Source organism: Vitis vinifera, chromosome 18 (assembly GCF_030704535.1).
Source record: "Vitis vinifera cultivar Pinot Noir 40024 chromosome 18, ASM3070453v1".
Classification (NCBI taxonomy): domain Eukaryota; kingdom Viridiplantae; phylum Streptophyta; class Magnoliopsida; order Vitales; family Vitaceae; genus Vitis; species Vitis vinifera.
The window spans coordinates 15483267-15502851 of NC_081822.1; the positions used below are offsets into that span (position 1 = coordinate 15483267).

The 19585-nt window shown below is 41.5% G+C and overlaps 1 pseudogene; it reads right to left on the minus strand.

The window, feature by feature from the left end:
- LOC132253095 (uncharacterized) overlaps positions 1 to 19156 on the minus strand; it is a 50680-nt pseudogene extending 31524 nt beyond the window's left edge.
- Between the last annotated feature and the right edge of the window lie 429 nt (positions 19157 to 19585).

Consider the following 19585-nt stretch of genomic DNA (forward strand, 5'->3'; position numbering starts at 1 on the left):
ATGGAGATCACTTGCCTTACCAAGTGTTGGCTCAGGTGAATTAAAGGCGTTTTAAGTTAACTAAAAAGATAAAAACCATTAACGGGTTACACTTTCCCTTCATTAAAAACTAAAACAACAAAACTTCCAAATTATGCATGTGAAAACTTACCCGACTTTCCTCACTCCAAGAGACGAAAAGCCTAGCCTCTCGTCCTCTAAGGAAAAATCCTCAGAGTTTGGTTGGCTAGAAATAAAAAGAATGAGAAAACAAAAATATATATGAAAAGCAGAGCAAGTGCTCTGTAGGTATATTTCTTACTTATACAAAAGGGTTGTCATCCTCTTCTTCCTCCTCTCGAGAACAGGCTCCCAAGAGCTATATATAAAGAAAATTACAAAACAAAATATCTGAGGTTATTCACCCCTTTTCCAAACTTAATAACTAAGGAATCCTATAATTGGTGGGTTACAAGGAGGAAATGGGGATTTAGACATAAAAAATCTGAAGCAAAATATTCAAAAGTGTCGGTCGCAAATATCGGGAAACTTCAGGAGAAATTCCACAGCAGTGTGCAAAATGGCTGCGAAATCATTTCGCAGCAAAAGGGTGATTTCGCAGCCGTGCAAAATTCTTCCTTCAGCTTGGAGTGATTGGCTTCCAATGGCTGTAACTCCTTCATTTCAACTCCGAATCATGCACCGTTTGAAGCATTGGATTGTTGACTTCCTGAGCTTCGAAACGACAATAGCATGCATAAATTGGACTCCAGGAAGTACTCCAAAAGTGTCTGACATGACTGTCATCAAGAATGCTTCATGGCAGATTTCTCTTTGCTTCCTCTCCTTGCATTCCGGATTTGCTTATGGAAAAGGACTTCAAAGCTTCGGTTCTTCATGTTTCTAAGCTTTCCATTGCTTTGCCATGGATTCCAAATAACTCTCCTCAATCTTGGATTGCTTTGGTGATCAAAAAGCTATCAAAACACCAAAACTTAACACAATTTGATTAGAATTGATTGCAAGGGTCCTTAACATGTTAATTGGGTTAGAAGGTAATAACTACTACTCAAAAGTGTTTAAAAGAGTTAATTACAAGCTATGAAATAGCACTTTTTGAGTAGTAATCATCTCCTGTAGTGGGCTCCTCAGAGGGCAAAGTCTGCACTACGAGAGGAGAGGCCTGAGATGGCTCTGGTTGGATGCTTTGAATAGCTCAAAATTGTAGGTGATATTAATGACTCAGGATCCCATGAGCTTAGGCCTCTAGATGATATGAACAACTTAGGGATGTAGATAATATAAGTGATTCTACATCTGAGCTCAAGGCTGTGCATGACATGAATGACTCCAAGTCGTTAGATCACAACTCCAGATACTATGAACAACTCAAGGTTGTGGTTGACATGAACCACTTCGAGTCGTGAGCTTAGGGCTCTAGATGCTATGAAAAGCCTAGATTTTTGGATGATATGAATGACTCAAAATCCCATGAGTCCAAGTCTCAAGATGTTATGAACATCTCAAGGTTAAGGATGATATGAACAACTCAAGGCTATGGTGAACATGAATGACTCTGGGTTGTGAGCTCAAGGCTCTAAATGTTATGAACAACTCTGGACTCTAGATGTTATTAATAACTCAGGGTTGTGGATGACACGAACAACTTTGGGTCGTGAGCTCAGGGCAATAGATCTCACACACAACTCAGGGCTACGGTTGACATGAACACTCCGATTCATGAGCTCTAGGCTCTAGATGTGATGAACAACTCAAGGTTATGGATTATATGAGCTACTCTAGATTGTGAGCTTAAGCTATGGATCCTATGACCAACTCAGCTTTGTGGATGATATGAATGACTTGGAATCTTATGAGCTCAGGCCTCTAGATGCTATAAATAGCTCAGGGTCATGGATGATATGAATGATTCTTGGTCGTGAGCCTATGACTCTAAATGCTATGAACAACTCAGGTATGTGGATAACATGAATGACTTCAAGCCATGAGCTCAGGGCTTTAGATGCAATGAATAGCTCAGGGTTGTCGTTGACATGAATGACTTTGGGTCGTGACCTCAGCACTCTAGATGCTATGAACAACTCAAGGTTGTGGATTACATGAGCAACTCTGGGTCATTTGCTTAGGGGTCTAGATGCTATGAACAACTGGAGGTTATGGATGATACAAATGACTCGGGATCTCATGAGCTCAGGCCTCTAGATGGTATGAATAACTCGGGGGTACGGATGATATGAATGATTCTTGGTCATGAGACCAAGGCTCTAAAATGTTATGAACAACACAGGCTTATAGTTGACATAAACGACTCTAAGTCGTGAGCTCAAGACTTTAGATGCTATGAACAACTCAGGGTTGTGGATGATAAGAAATACCTCAAGTTATGAGCTTAGGGCTCATGATGCTATGAACAAATCATGGTTGTGGATGACATAAACAACTCCAGGTCATGTGCTTAGGAATCTAGATACTATGAACAAATCAGGGTTGTGGTGGACATGAATGTCTTCGGGTTATGAGCTTAAGGCTCAAGATGCAATGAATAACTCATAGCTTTGGATGACATGAACAAATCTATGTTGTGAGCTCAATGTTCTAGATGCTATGAATAGAACAAGGTTGTGGTTGACATGAATGGCTCTTCATCGTGTGCTCAGGGCTCTACATACTACGAATAGCTAAGGGTTGTAGTTGACATGAAAAATTCTAGGTCGTGAGCTTAGGGCTCTAGATGCTACGAACAAGTCAAGGCTTTGGATAATATGTGCTACTCTGAGTTATGAGCTCAAGGTTGTGGATGCTTTGAACTACTCAACATTATGAATGATATGAACGACTTGGGATGCCATGAGCTTAGGCCTCTAGATGTTATGGATGACATGAACGACTTTAGGTCATGAGCTCACATTTCCAGATACTATGAACAACTCGTGGCTATGGTTGGCATGACTCAGGGTTGTGAGCTCAAGGCTCTAGATGCTATGAGCAGCTTAAAACCGAGGATAATATTAACAACTCGGGATATTGTGAGCTCAAGCCTCAAGATGTTATAAACAACTCATTGCTGAGGATGATATTAATGACTCTTGGTCATGAGCCTATGGCTCTAATTATTATAAATAGCTTAGAGCTATGGATGACATGAACTACTCTAGGTCGTGAACTCAAGACTCAAGATGCTATTAATAGCTCAGGGCTCTATATGACAACTCAAGCCTATTGATGAGATGAATGACTCAAGGTTGTTTGCTTAGAGCTCTAAATGCTTTGAACAGATCAAGGTTATGGTGGACATCAATGACTTTGGGTCATGAGCTCAGGGCTCTAGATGCTATGAACAACTGAAGGTTGTGGATTACATGAACAACTTCAATTTTTGAGCTTAGGTCTTTAAATGTTATAAACAACTCAGGCTTGTGGATGACATGAACTACTTCATGTTAGGAGCTCAAAGCTGACATAAACAACTCTGAGTAGGGTGCTCTAGGTTCTGAATGCTATAATGGCTTAGGGTTGTGGTGGACATGAATGACTCTGAGTCATGAGCTCAAGGCTTCAGATGCTATGAAAAGTTAGGGATAAAGATGACATGAACGACTCCAGGACCGTGATCTCAGGGCTCTAGATTTTATGAAAAGTTTAAAGCTATAGATGACATGAAAGATTTTAGTTGTGGGCATAGGGCTCTAAATGCCATGAATAGGTTAGGGTTGTTGATGACATGAATGACTCTGGGTCGTGTGCTTAGGGCTCCAGATGCTATGAGAAACTCAAGGCTATGTATAATATGTGCTACTCCAGGTCATGAGCTCAAGGCTATTGATGTTTTGAACAACTAAGCATTGTGAATTATATGAATGACTTGATACCCCGTGAGCTAATGCCTCTAGATGCTACGAGCAACTTAGGGATGTGGATGAAATGAATGATTCTGCATCATAAGCCAAGGGTGGTGGATGACATGAATGAGTTTGAGTTGTGAGCTCATGACTCAAGATACTATGAATAGCTCAAGGTTGTAGTTGACACGAATGACTTCAGGTCGTGAGCTCAAGGCTCTAAATGCTATGAGCAGCTCAAAGTTATAGATGATATGAATGACTCAGGATCCTGTGAGCTCAGGTCACAAGATACTATGAACAACTTAGAGCTTTAGATAATATGAATGATTATTGGTCATGAGCTTATGGCTATAATTTCTATGAATAGCTCAGGGTTGTGCATAACATAACGATTCCACGCAATGAGCTCACAACACTATATGCTATGAATAGCCCAAGGCTTATGATGACCTGAACGACTTCAGGTCGTGGGCTTAGGGATCTAAATTCTATGAATAGCTCAGGGTTGTTGATGACATGAACAACTCTGAGTCGTGTGCTTAAGGCTCTAAGAGCTATGAATAGCTCAAGCCTGTGGATGATATGTGCCACTCTAGGTCATGAGCTCAAGGGTATGGATGCTTTGAACAACTCAACATTGTGGATGATATGAACGACTAGGGATCCCGTGAGCTCAAGCCTCTAAATGCTATAAGAAACTCAAGGCTATGGATGATATGAATGACTCTGTGTCATGAGCTCAGGGCTATGAATAACTTGAACGACTTTGGGTTGTGAGCTCACGACTCAAGATACTATGAACACCTCAAGGTTGTGGTTGATATGAATGACTCTGGGTCATGAGCTTAGGGCTCTAAATGCTATGAGCAACTCTGAGTTATGGATGGTATGAATGACTCAGGAACCCGTGAGCTCAAGGTTTAAGATACTATGAATAGCTTAGGGCTATGGATGACATGAGCAACTCTGGGTTGTGAGCTTAAGGCTCTAAATGCTATGAACAACTATGGGTTATGGTTGACATGAATGACTCTGTGTTGTGAGCTTAGGGCTCGTGATACTATGAATAACTTAGAGCTATGCTTGACATGAATGACTCTGGGTCATGAGCTCAAGGCTTTAGATGTTAAGAACAACTTAGGGTTATGGATAACATGGGCTACTCTAGGTCGTGAGCTCATGGCTCTGAATCTTATGAACAACGTTGGGCTGTGGTTAACATGAATGACTATGAGTCATAAGCTTAGGGCTTTAGATTCTATGAGTAACTCAAGGATGTGGATAACATGAAAATCTCTAGGTCGTGAACTCAAGCCTCTATATGCTATGAACAACTCAAGGTTATGGATGATATAAACGACTCCAAGTCATGAGCTCAAGGTTTTAGATGGTATGAACTGCTTTAGGCTGTGAATGACATGAGAGACTCCAAAAGGCTATCAAATACATGAGGCACTCTACATCACGAGCTCAGGACTTTAGATGCAATCAACAGCTCTAGGTTATGGTTCAGATGAACGACTCTAGTTCGTAAGCTTAGGGGTCTAGGTACTATGCCCAACTCAAGGCTATCATTAACATGAAAGTCTCTGGGTCATGAGCTTAAGGCTCTCAATGCAATGAATAGCTTAGGGTTGTGGACAAAATGAACGACTCAGGGTTATGAGGTTAGGGCTCTATATACTATGAATAGCTCAAGGTTGTGGTTGACATGAACGACTTCGAGTTGCCATCTCAAGGCTTTAGATCCTATAAACAACTCAAGGCTATGGATGACATGTGGTACTCTGGGTCGTCAGCTCAAGGCTCTAGATACTATGCATAGCTTAAGGTTGTGGTTGACATGAACGATTCTAGTTTGTGAGCTTAAAGCCTAAGATGATATGAAAATCTCGGGGCTGTTGATGACTTGAGCAACATTGTGTAATAAGCTCGGGGTCTAGATTCTATGAACAACTCTTAGCTATGGTTGTCTTAAACAACTTCGGGTTGCGAGCTCAAAACTCTAGATGCTATGAACAACTCAGGGTTGTTGATGACACGAAAGAATTCAGGTCAAGAGCTTAGGGCTTTAAATGATATGAACAACTTAAGGTTCTGGATGCCAAGAACATCTCAAGGTTGTGGTTGACATGAATGACTTTGGGTTGTGATCTCATGGCTTTAAATGCTATGAATAGCTCAGGATAGTCAAAGACATAAGCTACTCTAGGTTGTGAGCTAAGGTCTTTAGATGTTATGAACAGGTTTGGGCAAAGGTTGACATGAACAACTTTAGGTCATGTACTTAGGGCTCTTAATGCTATGAAGAGCTCAGGACTGTGGATGATATCAACTACTTTGAGTGTTGAGCTAAAGGCTCTAAATTATATGAACAACTCTACGTTTTCGATGAAATGAACTACTCTAGGTCAGGATCTTAGGGCTCTAGATGCTATGAACAGCTCTGAGCTGTTGTGTAAATGAATGACTCCGGGTCATGAGCTTAAGTATGTACATGCTATGAACCACTTCGGGCTATGGATAAAATGGGCTACTTTAGGTCATCAGCTCAAGGCTCTAGTTGCTATGAATAGCTCTAAGTTGTGGCTTACATGAACAACTCTGGGTCGGGAACTCAAGGCTCTGGATGCTATTAAGACCTCATGGTTGTGGATGACATGAGCTACTATGGATTGTGAGCTTAAGGATTTAGATGCTATGAACAGTTCTAGACTTTGGTAGATGTGAACGACTCTCAATCGTGAGTTTGAGCCTTTTAGTGCTATGAATAGTTAAAGGTTGTCGATGACATGAAAGACTACAGGTCGTTAGTTCAAGGCTCTTGATGTTATAAACAAGTCAAGGTTGTGGATCACATGATCTACTTTGGGTTGTGAGGTCAAGTCTTTAGATGTTATTAATAGCTCAGGCTTGTGGATCACATTAGTTATAATAGATCGTGAGGTCAGGGCTTTAGATGTTATGAATAGCTTTAGGCTATCGCTAACTTGAATTACTCTAGGTCGTGAGCTTAAGCCTTGATTCGACTCATGGTAGCTTAGCTTTAAAGGCGTATCAACAAAATTTATACCTTAAATACTATTACTAAAGTAGCCAAGCTACTATAGCATGGTGGTTCTAGGATCGTTCACTGGGAAGGGTTTTCGTAAACACAAGTGATATTCAAATTACGAAAATAGGTGATTTTCTTATGGATGTTAGCTTTAAAATAAAATGTAAATGTTTTAGAAAGATTTAAACTAATCTAAGCTAACATTAAAGACTAAAATGAAAGGGTGTAAAAACAAGTTTCTCAAAGATAGGATATCTATGCTCTGGCTCTTATGCAAATTGGAAATCTCAGGATAGGCTCCTCGCATTGGGATTGCAACTATGGTGATGCTTGCTTCCCGAACCGGTATGGATTTAGCAAATCAAGTTTTAATCCTTTAAAATGGCAAAACAGATGGTAGTGAATTTCATCAATGGTTATTCACCTTAGACTTCCTTTGAATGGCTCGTAAGAGATAACTAATGGTCTAAAGCCAAAAGCTTACCAAATATTGGCAACTCAAAGTCATTCCAGGTGATAAACTCACCTTTCAATGCCCATTGAAATTGGTTCTAACGGATTAATGCAAAACTTGGAATTGAAAACCTCACCTTCCAATAGCTCGTAGGAGATAACTAATGGATAGAAATCCAAAAGCTTATCAAGTATTGGTCGTTGGAAGTTGTCCAAAGGAAATAAAAACCAAACTTTGCATTAATGAACCTTTAATGAAAAACGTCTACCTTACCTTCCAAGTGCGAGAAATTTCCATGGGGATTGCATCCAAGCCATCACATAACATCCATACTTTGAGAAACTAAAAGTTTTAGCCAATCATCCTCTAAGGAAAAGCCCTCAGAGGCTGTTTGGCTACTAAGAAAATAGAAATAGTAAAGAGAAAAGAGAAACGAGAGAGCTCTGTATATTTTCTAAGTGTAAAACGTAATATCTATTATATATTCCAAGAGGTGATTTCCACTCCTTATATAGTCTTTACAAAAGCAAAAGCTTGTGATTGGTTAGTTACAAGGATAAGAAAGGAAATTACATCAAAAAATACATAGGAAAATATCTAAAGTGGAGTCGGCAAAAACAGAGGAAAATTCGCATCACGCATGGGCTGTGCGAATTTTGAAGGTGTTGTGCGAAATTTTCCCACAAGCCTGGAGTAGTTGGCTTCCGAAGGCCATATCTTCCTCATTTCAGCTCCAAATCGTACATGGTTTAAAGCGTTGGATTCTTGACTTCCTGAGCTTTGAAATGGTATATAGCATGTATAAAATGGACTTCGTAAAGTGCTCCAAAAGTGCGAAAGAAGACTGCAGCTGCTGTCCTCTATTTTCTTCACTCTGTTTTCCTCTTCTCCATTGTTCTTTCCTTGCATACTTTGAACGACTTTGGAAAAGGGCTATGGAGCTCCAAAGCTTGGTTCTTCATGAATTTGAGCTTCCAAAAGCTTTGCCATAACTTGTCCAAGTAGCTCCTCCATCATTTGGCATGCTTGAATTGATTCATAAGCTGATAAAAACATGTAAACTTGCCACAAAATGGTTAAAACCAATTACTAAGGACCTTAATGAATTAATTGGGTTAAATGAATATGATTACTACTCAAAGGTGCTTAAAACCATTATAATTAGGTCTACAAAATAGCACTTTTTGGTAGTAATCAGGCCTCTAGATGCTATGAATTGCTTTGAGTTGTTGATAACATGGGCCACTCAAAGTTATGAGCTCAGGGCTCTAGCTGTTAAAAACAACTTTAGGTTATGGCTAACATGAACAACTCTGAGTCATGAGCTCAAGGCTTTAGATGCTATTAATAGCTCATGATTGTGTATGACATGAGCTACTATGGGTTGTGAGCTCAGGGTTCTAGATGCTATGAATAGCTCTAGGATTTGGTAGATATGAATGACTCCCGATTGTGAGCTTAGGGCTCTTGATGACATGAAAGACTATAGTTAGTGAGTTAAGAGCTCTTGATGTTATCAACAACTCAAGGTTATGGATGACATGATCTACTTTGGGTCATGAGCTCAAGGCTCTAGATGCTATGAATAACATAGGGCTATGGATCACATTAGCTACTTTGGGTCATGAGCTTTGGGTTTTAGACGCTATGAATAGCTTTGGGTTGTGGTTGACTTGAATGACTCCAGGTTCTGAGCTCTGAGCTTTAGATGCTATGAACAACTTAGGGTTGTCGATGACATGAAAGACTCTGGGTCATGAGCTTAGGGTTCTAGATGTTATGAAAAGCTTAAGGTCCTAGATGGCATGAATGACTCGGGGTCATGAACAAAGGACTATAGATACTATGAACATCTCAAAGTTGTGGTTAACATGAACAACCTTGGGTCGTGAGCTAAGGGCTTTAGATGCTATGAACAGTTCAGGGCTGTCAATGACATGAGCCAATCCGAGTCATGACCTTAAGGCTCTAAATGCTATGAACAACTCAAGGTGACTGAAGACATGAAAGACTCTGGGTCATGAGCTCAAGCCACTAGATTCTATGATTATCTAAAGGCTGTGGAAAACATGGACAACCCTAGGTCTTGAACTCAAGGCTCTAGATGCTATGAACAATTCTAGGTTATGGTTGACATGAATGACACTGGGTCGTGAGCTAAAGGGTTTAGATGCTATGAACAACTCAAGGCTTCCGATGACATGAGCCACTCTAGGTGTTGAGATAAAGACTTTAAATGTTATGAACAACTCTATGCTATTGATGATATGAAATATTATGGGTCATGAGCCCAAGCCTCATGATTCTATGAAGAGCTCAGGATTGTGGATGATAAGAACGACTCTGGGTCATGAGCTCAGAGCTCTAAATGCTATGAATAGCTTTGTGCTATGGTTGATATGAACAACTCTCGATCGGGAAATCAGAGCTCTAGATGCTATTAACAACTCAAGGTTGTTGATGAAATAAAAGTATATAGGTTGTCAGCTTAGAGCTCTTGATGCTATGAACAACTTAGGACTATGGATGACATCAATTGCTTAGAGTCGTGAACTCAGGGTTCTAGATGCTACAAATAGCTTAGGGATGTGGATGACATCGGCTACTCTAGGTCATGATATCAAGGCTTTAGATGCTATGAACAAGTTTGAGTTATGTTTGACATGAATAACTCTAGGTCATGAGCTCAGAGCACTAGATGTTATGAACCGCTATGGGTTGTGGATAACATGGGCTACTCTGGGTCATGAGCTAAGGGCTCTTGATGTTATGAACAACTTTGGGCTATGGTTGACATGAACAACTCTGGGTTGTGAGCTTAGGGCTCTAGATGCTATTAACAACTTATGGTTTTGGATGACATGAGCCACTCTAGGTCTTGAGCTAAGGTCTCTAGATTTTATTAATATCTCTAGGTTTTGGTTGGCATGAATGACTCTAAGTCACTAGCTCAGGCCTTTAGATGCTATGAACAACTCAAGCCTATTGATGACATGCGCCACTCTCGGTCATAAGTTCAAGGCTTTAGAGGTTATGCACAACTCTGGATTATGGTTGACATGAACAACTCCAGGTCATGAGCTTAGGGCTCTAGATACTATGAAACACTCAGGGTTGTCGATGACAATAAAAACTCCAAGTCATGAGCTCGAGACTCTAGATTCTATGAACTGCTTAGGGTTGTGGATAACATGAATGACTTTGAGTTGTGAGCTTAGGGCCCTAAATGCAATGAACAACTCTAAGTTGGGGTTGACACAAAAGACTTTGGGTTATGAGATCACAACTCTACATGCTATGAATAGTTTAGGGTTATGGATGACATGAACCACTTTGGGTCTTAAGCTCAATGCTTTATATGATATGAACAACTTTAGCCTATGGTTGACACGAATGACTACGGTTTGCGAGCTCAGGGATCTAGACGCTATTAATAGCTTAGGGTTGTGGATGACATGAGCTACTCTAGGTCGTGAGGTCAAGGCTCTAGATGCTATGAATAGCACTAGGCAATGGTTGACATGAACAACTCTAGGTCGTGGGCTTAAGGCTCTTAATGCTATGAACAACTCAGTGTTGTGGTTGACATGAACAACTCTTGGTCGTGAGCTTAGGGCAGTAGTTGCTATGAATAGTTGAGAGTTGTAGATAACATGGGCTACTCTAGGTCATGAGCTCGAGGTTCTAAATTTTATGAACAACATTGGGCAGTGGTTGACATGAACAACTCTGGATAGTGAGCTCAAGGCTTTAGATGTTATGAACAATTTTACGTTATGGTTGACATGAATGAGTCTGAGTCATGAGCTTAGGGCTTAATATTCTATGAACAACTCAGAGTTGTGGATGACATGAACGACTCTAGGTTGTGAGCTCAAGGCCCTAGATGCAATGAACAACTCTAAGCTATGGTTGGCATGAAAGACTTCGAGTTGTGAGCTCATGGCTTTAGATGCTATGAACAACTTAGGGTTGTTGATGACATTAGAATCTCTAGGTCTTAAGGTTAGGGCTCTAAATGCTATGAACAACTCTAGGTTGTGGTTGACATGAACGAATCTAGGTCGTGAGCTCCAGGCTCTAGATGCTATTAATAGCTCAAGGTTCTGGAAGACATACGGTACTCAAGGTAGTGAGATCAGGGCTCTAAATACTATGAATAACTTTCAGCTATGGTTGAGATGAATGATTTCGGGTCGTGAGCTCAAGGCTCTTAATGCTATATATAATTTAGAGTTGTCAATGAAATGAAAGACTACGGGTCATAGGCTCAGTACTATAGATACTGTGAACAACTCAGGCTTATGGTTGACATGAACAACTCTCGATCATGAGCTCAAGGCTTTAATTCCTATGAACAACTAAGAGTTGTGGATAACATGAAATACTCTTGGTTGTGAGCTCAGGGCTCTAAATGTTATGAACAACGTTGGGCTATGGTTGACATGAATGACTTTGTGTCATGAGCTCAAGGCTCTAAATGCTATAAACAACTCAGAGTTGTGGATGGCATGACTGACTATGGATCATGGGCTCAGGGCCCTAGATGCAATGAACAACTCTAGGTTGTGCTTGGAATGAAAGACTCTGAGTTGTGAGCTCATGGCTCTAGATGCTATGAACAACTCAGGGCTATGGATGACATTATCCACTCTAGGTGTTGAGCTCAGGGCTTTAAATTCTATGAATAACTCTGGGTTGTGGTTGACATGAACGAATCTAAGTCATAAGCTCAGGCCCTAGATGCTATTAATAGCTCAGGGTTATGGAAGACATGAGGTACTCTAGGTCGTGAGCTCAGGGCTCTAGATGCTATAAACATATTTGGGTTATGGTTCAGATGAACGACTCTAGGTCGTGAGCTCAGGGCTCTTGATGCTATGAACAACTTAAAGTTGTGAATGACATGAAAGACTATGGGTCATGGGCTCAACACTATAGATACTATGAACAACTTAAGTTTATGGTTGACATGAACAACTCTCAATCTTGAGCTCAAGGCTCTAGTTGCTATGAACATCTCAAGGTTGTGTATAACATGGGATACTATTGGTTGTGAGCTAAGGGCTCTAAATGCTATGAACAACGTTGGGCTGTGGTTGACATGAATGACTCCGTGTCATGAGCTTAGGGTTTTAGACGCTTACAATAACTCAGAGTTGTGGATGGCATGAACAACTCTAGCTCGTGGGCTCGGGGCCCTAGATGCAATAAACAACTCTAGGTTGTGCTTGGCATGAAAGACTCTGAGTTGTGAGCTCATGGATCTAGATGCTATGAATAACTCAAGGCTATGGATGACATTAGCCACTCAAGGTGTTGAGCTCAAGGCTCTAAATGCTATAAACAACTCTGGGTTGTGGTTGACATGAACGACTTCAAGTCGTGAGATCAGGCTCTAGATTTAATAGCTTAAGGTTGTGGAAGACATGAGGTATTTTAGGTCGTGAGCTTAGGGCTTTAAATGCTATGAATAGATTTGGGCTATGGTTGAGATGAACGACTCCAGGTCTTGAGCTCAGGGCTCTTGATGCTATGAATAACTTACAACTATGAATGACATGAAAGACTACAGTTCATGGGCTCAATGTTGTAGATGCTATGAACAACTCAGGCTTATGGTTAACATGAACAACTCTAGATTGTGAGCTCAAGGTTGTGGATAACATGGGATACTCTTAGTTGTGAGCTCAAGGCTATAAATGCTATGAACAACGTTAGGTTATGGTTGACATGAATGACTTTGTGTCATGAGCTCAAGGCTCTAGATGCTATAAATAGCTCAAAGTTATGGATGACATCAACGATTCTAGGTCGTGGGCTCAGGGCCCTAGATGCAATGAACAAGTCTAGGCTGTGGTTGGAATGAAAGACTCCGAGTTGTGAGCTTAGGGCTATAGATGCTATGAATAACTCAAGGCTATAGATGACATTAGCCACTCTAGGTTGACATGAATGACTCTTGGTTGTGAGCTCAAGGATTTAGATCTTATGAATAATTAAGGGTTGTAGATGACATGAACAACTTCGGGTCATGAGCTCAAACCTTTACTTACTACGAACAACGCAGGGTCGTGGTTGACATGAAAAAATCCATCCCATGATCTTAAGGCTCTAAATGCTATGAGCAATTATGGATGACATGAATGACTCTGACTCTTGTGCTCAAGCCTCTAGATAATATGACTAGCTCAAGGTTGTTGTTGATTTAAAAGACTCTAGGTCATCAACTCAAGGCTCTAAATGCTATGAACATATCAAGGTTGGGGGTTGAAATGAACGACTCTGGGTTGTGAGCTTAGGGCTCTGGATCCTATGAAAAAGTTAAGGTTATGGATGACATGAACGATTCCAGGTCATAAGCTCAAGCCTTTAGAGACTATGAACAGCTCAAGCCTATGGTAGACATGAAACACTCTGGTCATGAGCTTAGTGTTTTAGATGTTATGCATAGATTAAGGTTATGGTTGATATGACTGAATCTAGGTCATGTAGTGAAGGTTCTAGATGGTATGAGTAACTTTGGGTTGCGGCTGACATGAACGACTACAGGTCATGAGCTTAAGGCTCTAAATGCTATGAACAAGTCAAGGTTATAGTTAACATGAACAACTCATGGTCATGAGCTCAAAGCTTTAGATGCTACGAACAACTCAGGATTGTGGATGCCATGAACGACTGTGGCTCAAGAGCTCAGGCCTGTAGATACTATGAATAGATCAAGGTTGTTATTAACTTGAAAGACACTGAGTCGTAAGCTAATGGCTTTAGAGCATATGAATAGCTTAGGGTTGTTGTTGAAATGAATGACTTGGGGTTGTGAGCTCAAGGCTCTAAATCATATGATTAATTTAGGGATGTAGATATCAAGAACTACTGTGGGTCATGAGCTCAGGCCTTTAGATACTATGAAGAGATCAGGGTTGTGATTGACATGAACGACACCGGGTCATGAGCTTAAGGCTCAAGATTCCATGAACAACTTTAGGTTGTGGATGACATGAATGACTCTAGCTCATGAACTCAGGCCTTTACATACTATGAACAACTCAGGGCTATTATTTATTTGAAAGAATCTGGGTCGTAAGCTCAAGGCTTTAAATGCTTTGAATAACTCAAGGTTGTTCTTGACATGAACAATTTTGGGTTGTGAGCTCAAGAATCTTGATGCTATGAATAATTTAGCGTTGTAGATGACATGAACGACACTGGGACATGAGCTCAGGCCTCTGAATACTATGAAGAACTTAGGGTTATGGTTAACACGAACAAATCCAAGTCATGAGCTCAGAACCATGTATCCTATGAATAGCTCTAGGCTGTGGTTGACATGAGTGAGCTCAGGTCTCTAGATGGTATGAATAGCTCTGGGGTGCGGTTGACATGAACGACTACAGGTCGTAAACTCAAGGCACTAGATGGTATGAACAATTGAGGGTTATAATTGACATAAAAAACTGCAGCCCATGATTTCAAGAGTGTAGATGTTGTGAACAACTCAGAGTTGTAGATGACATGAATGACTCTGTCTCATGAGTTGAGGCCTCTAGATACTGTGACCAACTCCGAGTTGTTTTTTACTTGAATGACTTTGGGTCATGAGCTTAAGGCTCTAGATTTTATGAACAGGTTAGAACTATAGTTGACATGAATGACTCTAGGTTGTGAGCTCAAGGTTCTAGATGCTTTGAATGGCTCAAGGTTGTGGTTGAAAGAAATAGATCTGGGTCATGATCTCAAGGATCTTAACCCTATGAATAATTCAGGGTTGCAGATGACATGAACAACTCTAGGTCATGAGCTTAGGCCTTTAGATAATATGAAGAGCTTAAGGTGGTAGTTGACATGAACAAATCTAGGTCATTAGCTCAGAGTTCTAAATGTTATGAACAACTCTTGGTTGTGGTTGACATGAACAGCTGTAGGTCCTGAGCTCAAGACTCTAGATGCTATGAACAACTCAGATTTGTGGTTGACATGAATGACTCCAGGTCATGAGCTTAGGTCTCTAAATGGTTTGAATAGCTCTAGAGTGTGGTTGACATGAACAACTATGGGTCATGAGCTCAGGACACTAAATGTTATGAGCAATTGAGGGCTTTGGTTGAAATGAACAACTCTAGCTCGTGATCTCAATGCTCTTGATGTTGTGAACAACTCAGGGTTGTGGATGACATGAATGACTTCAACTCATGAGCTCAGGTCTATTGTTGACTTGAATGACTTTGGGTCATGAGCTCAAGGCTCTAGATGCTATGAATAGGTCAGAGTTGTGGTTGACATGAATGACTCCATGTTGTGAGCTGAGGGTTTTAGATGCAATGAGCAGCTCTAGGTTGTGGTTGACATGAATGACTATGGGTCATGAGATTAGGGCTTTGGATGCTATGAACAACTCAAAGCTATGGTTGACATGAACAACTTTAGGTCATGACCAGAGGGCTCTATATTAGTATGAATAACTCAGGGCTATGGATGACATGAATGACTCTGGCTCATGCGCTCAGGCCCTTACATACTGTGAATAGCTTAAGTTTGATATTAACTTGAAAGACTCCAGGTCGTGAGCTCAAGGCTCTAGATGTTATGAGTAGCTTAAGGCTATGATTGACATAAATGACTATGAGTTGTGAGCTAAAGGATCTCGATCCTATGAAAAAATGAAGCCAATGGATGACATGAAAAACTCTGGGTCATGAGCTCTAGCCTCTAGATACTATGAACAACTTAGGGTTGTGGTTGACATGAACGACTCCAGGTCGTGAGCTCAAGGATCTAGATGGTATGAACAACTCTGGGTTATGGATGACATGGATGACTATGGCTCATGAGCTCAAGCTCCTAGATATTATGAACCGCTCAAGGCTGTTATTCACTTAAGAGACTTTGAGTCGTCACCTCAAGGCTCTAGATGTTATGAACAACTCGGGGTTGTGGTTGACAATGACGACTTCGAGTCATGGTCTCAAGGCTCTAGATCTTAGGAATAATTCATGCTTGTAGATGACTTAAACAACTCCAGGTCATGAGCTCAGGCCGCTAGATACTATGAAGAGCTTAGGGTTGTGGTTGACATGATGACTCCAGGTTGTGAGCTCAAACCTTTAGAAGCTATGAGTAACTTTAGGTTGTGGTTGACATGAACGACTAGATGTTACAAACAACTTTAGGCTATGACTGACATGAGCGACTATAGGTCATGAGCTTAGGGATTTATATGTTATGAATAACTAAGGGTTTTGGTTCACATGAATGACTTTAGGTGATGAGCTTAGTGCTCTAAATTCTATGAACAGCTCTGGGTTGTGCTTGACATGAACCGCTACAGGTCTTGAGCTTTAGGCTTGAGATACTATGCACAGCTCAAGGCTATAGTTGACATGAATGACTCCAGGTCGTAAGGAAAAGTCCGTAGATGCTATGAATAACTCTGGGTTACGGTTGACATGAACAACTATGGGTTGTGAGCTCAGGGCTCTAGATGCTACGAAAAGCTCAGGGCCACGATTGACATGAACAACTCCAACTCGTGATCTCAAGGCTTTAGATGTTGTGAACAACTCAAGGTTGTGGATGACATGAATGACTCCATTTCCTGAGCTCAAGCCTCTAGATACTATGACCAGCTCTAGGCTGTTGTTGACTTGAAAGACTCTGGGTCTTGAGGTCAAGGCTCTAGATGCTGTGAACAGCTCAGGGTTGGGGTTGAAATAAACAACTCGAGGTTGTGAGCTATAGGCTTTAGATCTTATGAACAATTCAGGGTTGTGGATGACATGAACGACTGTGAGTCATGAAATGAGGCAGTATATACTCTTAATAACTCAAGGCTATTATTGACTTGAAAGACTATGAGTTAGGAGCTCTAGGATCAACATGCTGAACAAATCAGGATTGTGGTTAATATGAATGGCTCCAAGTCTTGAGCTTAGGGCTCTAGATGCTATGAATAACCTAGGACTATGAATGACATGCATAACTTTGAGTCATGAGCTTAGGGCTTTAGATGTTATGAATAGGCTTGTAGTCAACATGAAAGACTTTGGGCTATGAATGACTCAAGATTCTATGATCTCACGCCTTAAGATGCTATGAACAGCTAAATGTTGTGGATGATATGAACAATTCTTCATCATGAGCTCAAACCTTTAGATGCTATGAATAGCTTAGGGCTATAGATGACATGAACAATTCTTGGTCGTGATCTCAAGGCTATTCTATGAACAACTCAAGACTGTGATTGACATAAACGACTCTGAGTCATGAGCTCAAGGATTTTGATGCTATGAACTACTTAGGGTTGTGAATGAGATGGGCTATTATGGGTCGTGAGCTGAGGGCTCTAGATGCAATGAAGAACTCTTTGCTCTAGTTAAGATGAGCCACTCTGAGTTATGAGCTTAAGGTTGTAGATGCTATGAATAGCTCAGGGTTGTCGTTGACAGCTTAGGGCTGTGAGCTTGGGGTTTTAGATGTTATGAATAGCTCAGGCTTGTGGTTGATAGGAATGACTTCAGGTCATGACCTTAGGCTTTAAATGCTATGAATAACTCAATGCTATGGAAGACAAGAATGAATCTGGGTGATGAGCTCTAGCCTTTAGATGCTATGAATAGCTCAGGGTTGTGGTTGACATGAAAGACTCCGGGACATGAGCTTAGGCCTCTAGATGCTATGCTCATATTAAGGCAGTCGATGACATAAAAAACTTCAAGTCGTGAGCTTAGAGCTCTAAATGCTATGCACAATTTAGGTTTGTTGATGTCATGAAAGACTCCAAGTCAGGAGCTCAGTGTCACGGACTTAGTCGTTCACTAAGCTCGTGCGGCACTTAGGCAAGTCAAGACACTTGATCTTGCTAAGTCAGCCTTAATCCCCAATGCTTAGCTTGCTCGGCTAAGACACTCGCGACTCGAAAGCTTAAGAGGCTTAGTAGGCAACTCCTTAAAGAATGGAAGCTCTTTATTACTCAAAGAAGCTTTTACAAGTGCTTGGAAGCTCACTTGCTTGGTGCCTTGGCCAAATGAGGCCCTCACCTATTTATAGGCACCAATGGAACTCTCTAGAACCTTGGAGGGTTCCTTACAACTCAAGACTATTCTAGAATGTCCTACATCATTCTAGGTACAAGCCTATATACAAGTATATACAAGAGTCTTCTAGATTTCTCTAGAAAGCCCCGAACTCCTCTCGTGCCTTCTACCATGGTGTAGAATTGTGTGGATTCTTCCAGACTTCTCTAGAACCTTCCACACTCTTCCCACTCTAGGAGTCTCCAGAAGCTTCCTGGCTCTATATAAGGCCATGGGGAGGCTCATTTGGATCAGCTTGTGACACTCTCCCCCACCTATGCCGCAGACGTCCTCGTCGCGCCTTCTGCCCGGAACCGCTCGATCTGTTCTTGGAACTGCCATACTCTACTGGCTCCCAGCTAGCCTCACTTTCTGGTAGTCCCTTCCATTTCACTAAGTATTCCGTAGCAAGAGGTACCCATCGTCTCCTGATGACCGGGTCTGTGAGGACGTGTTCTACCTCCTTGTCATAGGAGGTCACGACTGCTGTAGGTGCCCTTTTAGACAACCCTCGGCTTGGATCATCCTTGTCTCCGTGATAGGGCTTCAAGTAGCTTGCGTGGAAGACATGATGAATCTTCAACCTCGGGGGCAGCTCGACTCTATAGGACACCTTGCCGACCTTCCCAAGTATGGGGAAGGGTCCTTCATACCTCCTCACAAGGCCCTTATGCACCGGCCTTAGGGACTTGAATTGTTGAGGAAGGAGCTTGACAAGTACTCCGTGTGTCATCGCTTCTTGTCAGCCCACTTCTTCATTTTCTTAGCGGCCTTGTCCAAGTATGAGCGGGCTATGTCAGCTTGCTCATGCCACTCTTTCGCGAACTTGAAAGTCACTGGACTTCTCCCCGTGTAGCCAATTGTTAGGGTGTGAGGAGTTAACGGTTGTTATCCCGTAGCTAGCTCGAACGGGCTCCTATTGGTCACCTCACTCCTTTGCAGGTTGTATGAGAACTGGGCTATGTCTAGCAACTTGGCCCAATCCTTCTGGTTGGCACTTACGAAGTGCCTTAGGTAGAGCTCCAGTAAGGCATTCACCCTCTCAGTCTGCCCATCCATCTGTGGGTGAAAGCTTGTGGAGAAGTGAAGCTCCGAACCCATAAGCTTGAAGAGCTCCGTCCAAAACTTCCCAATGAAGCGCGGGTCGCGATCACTGATGATG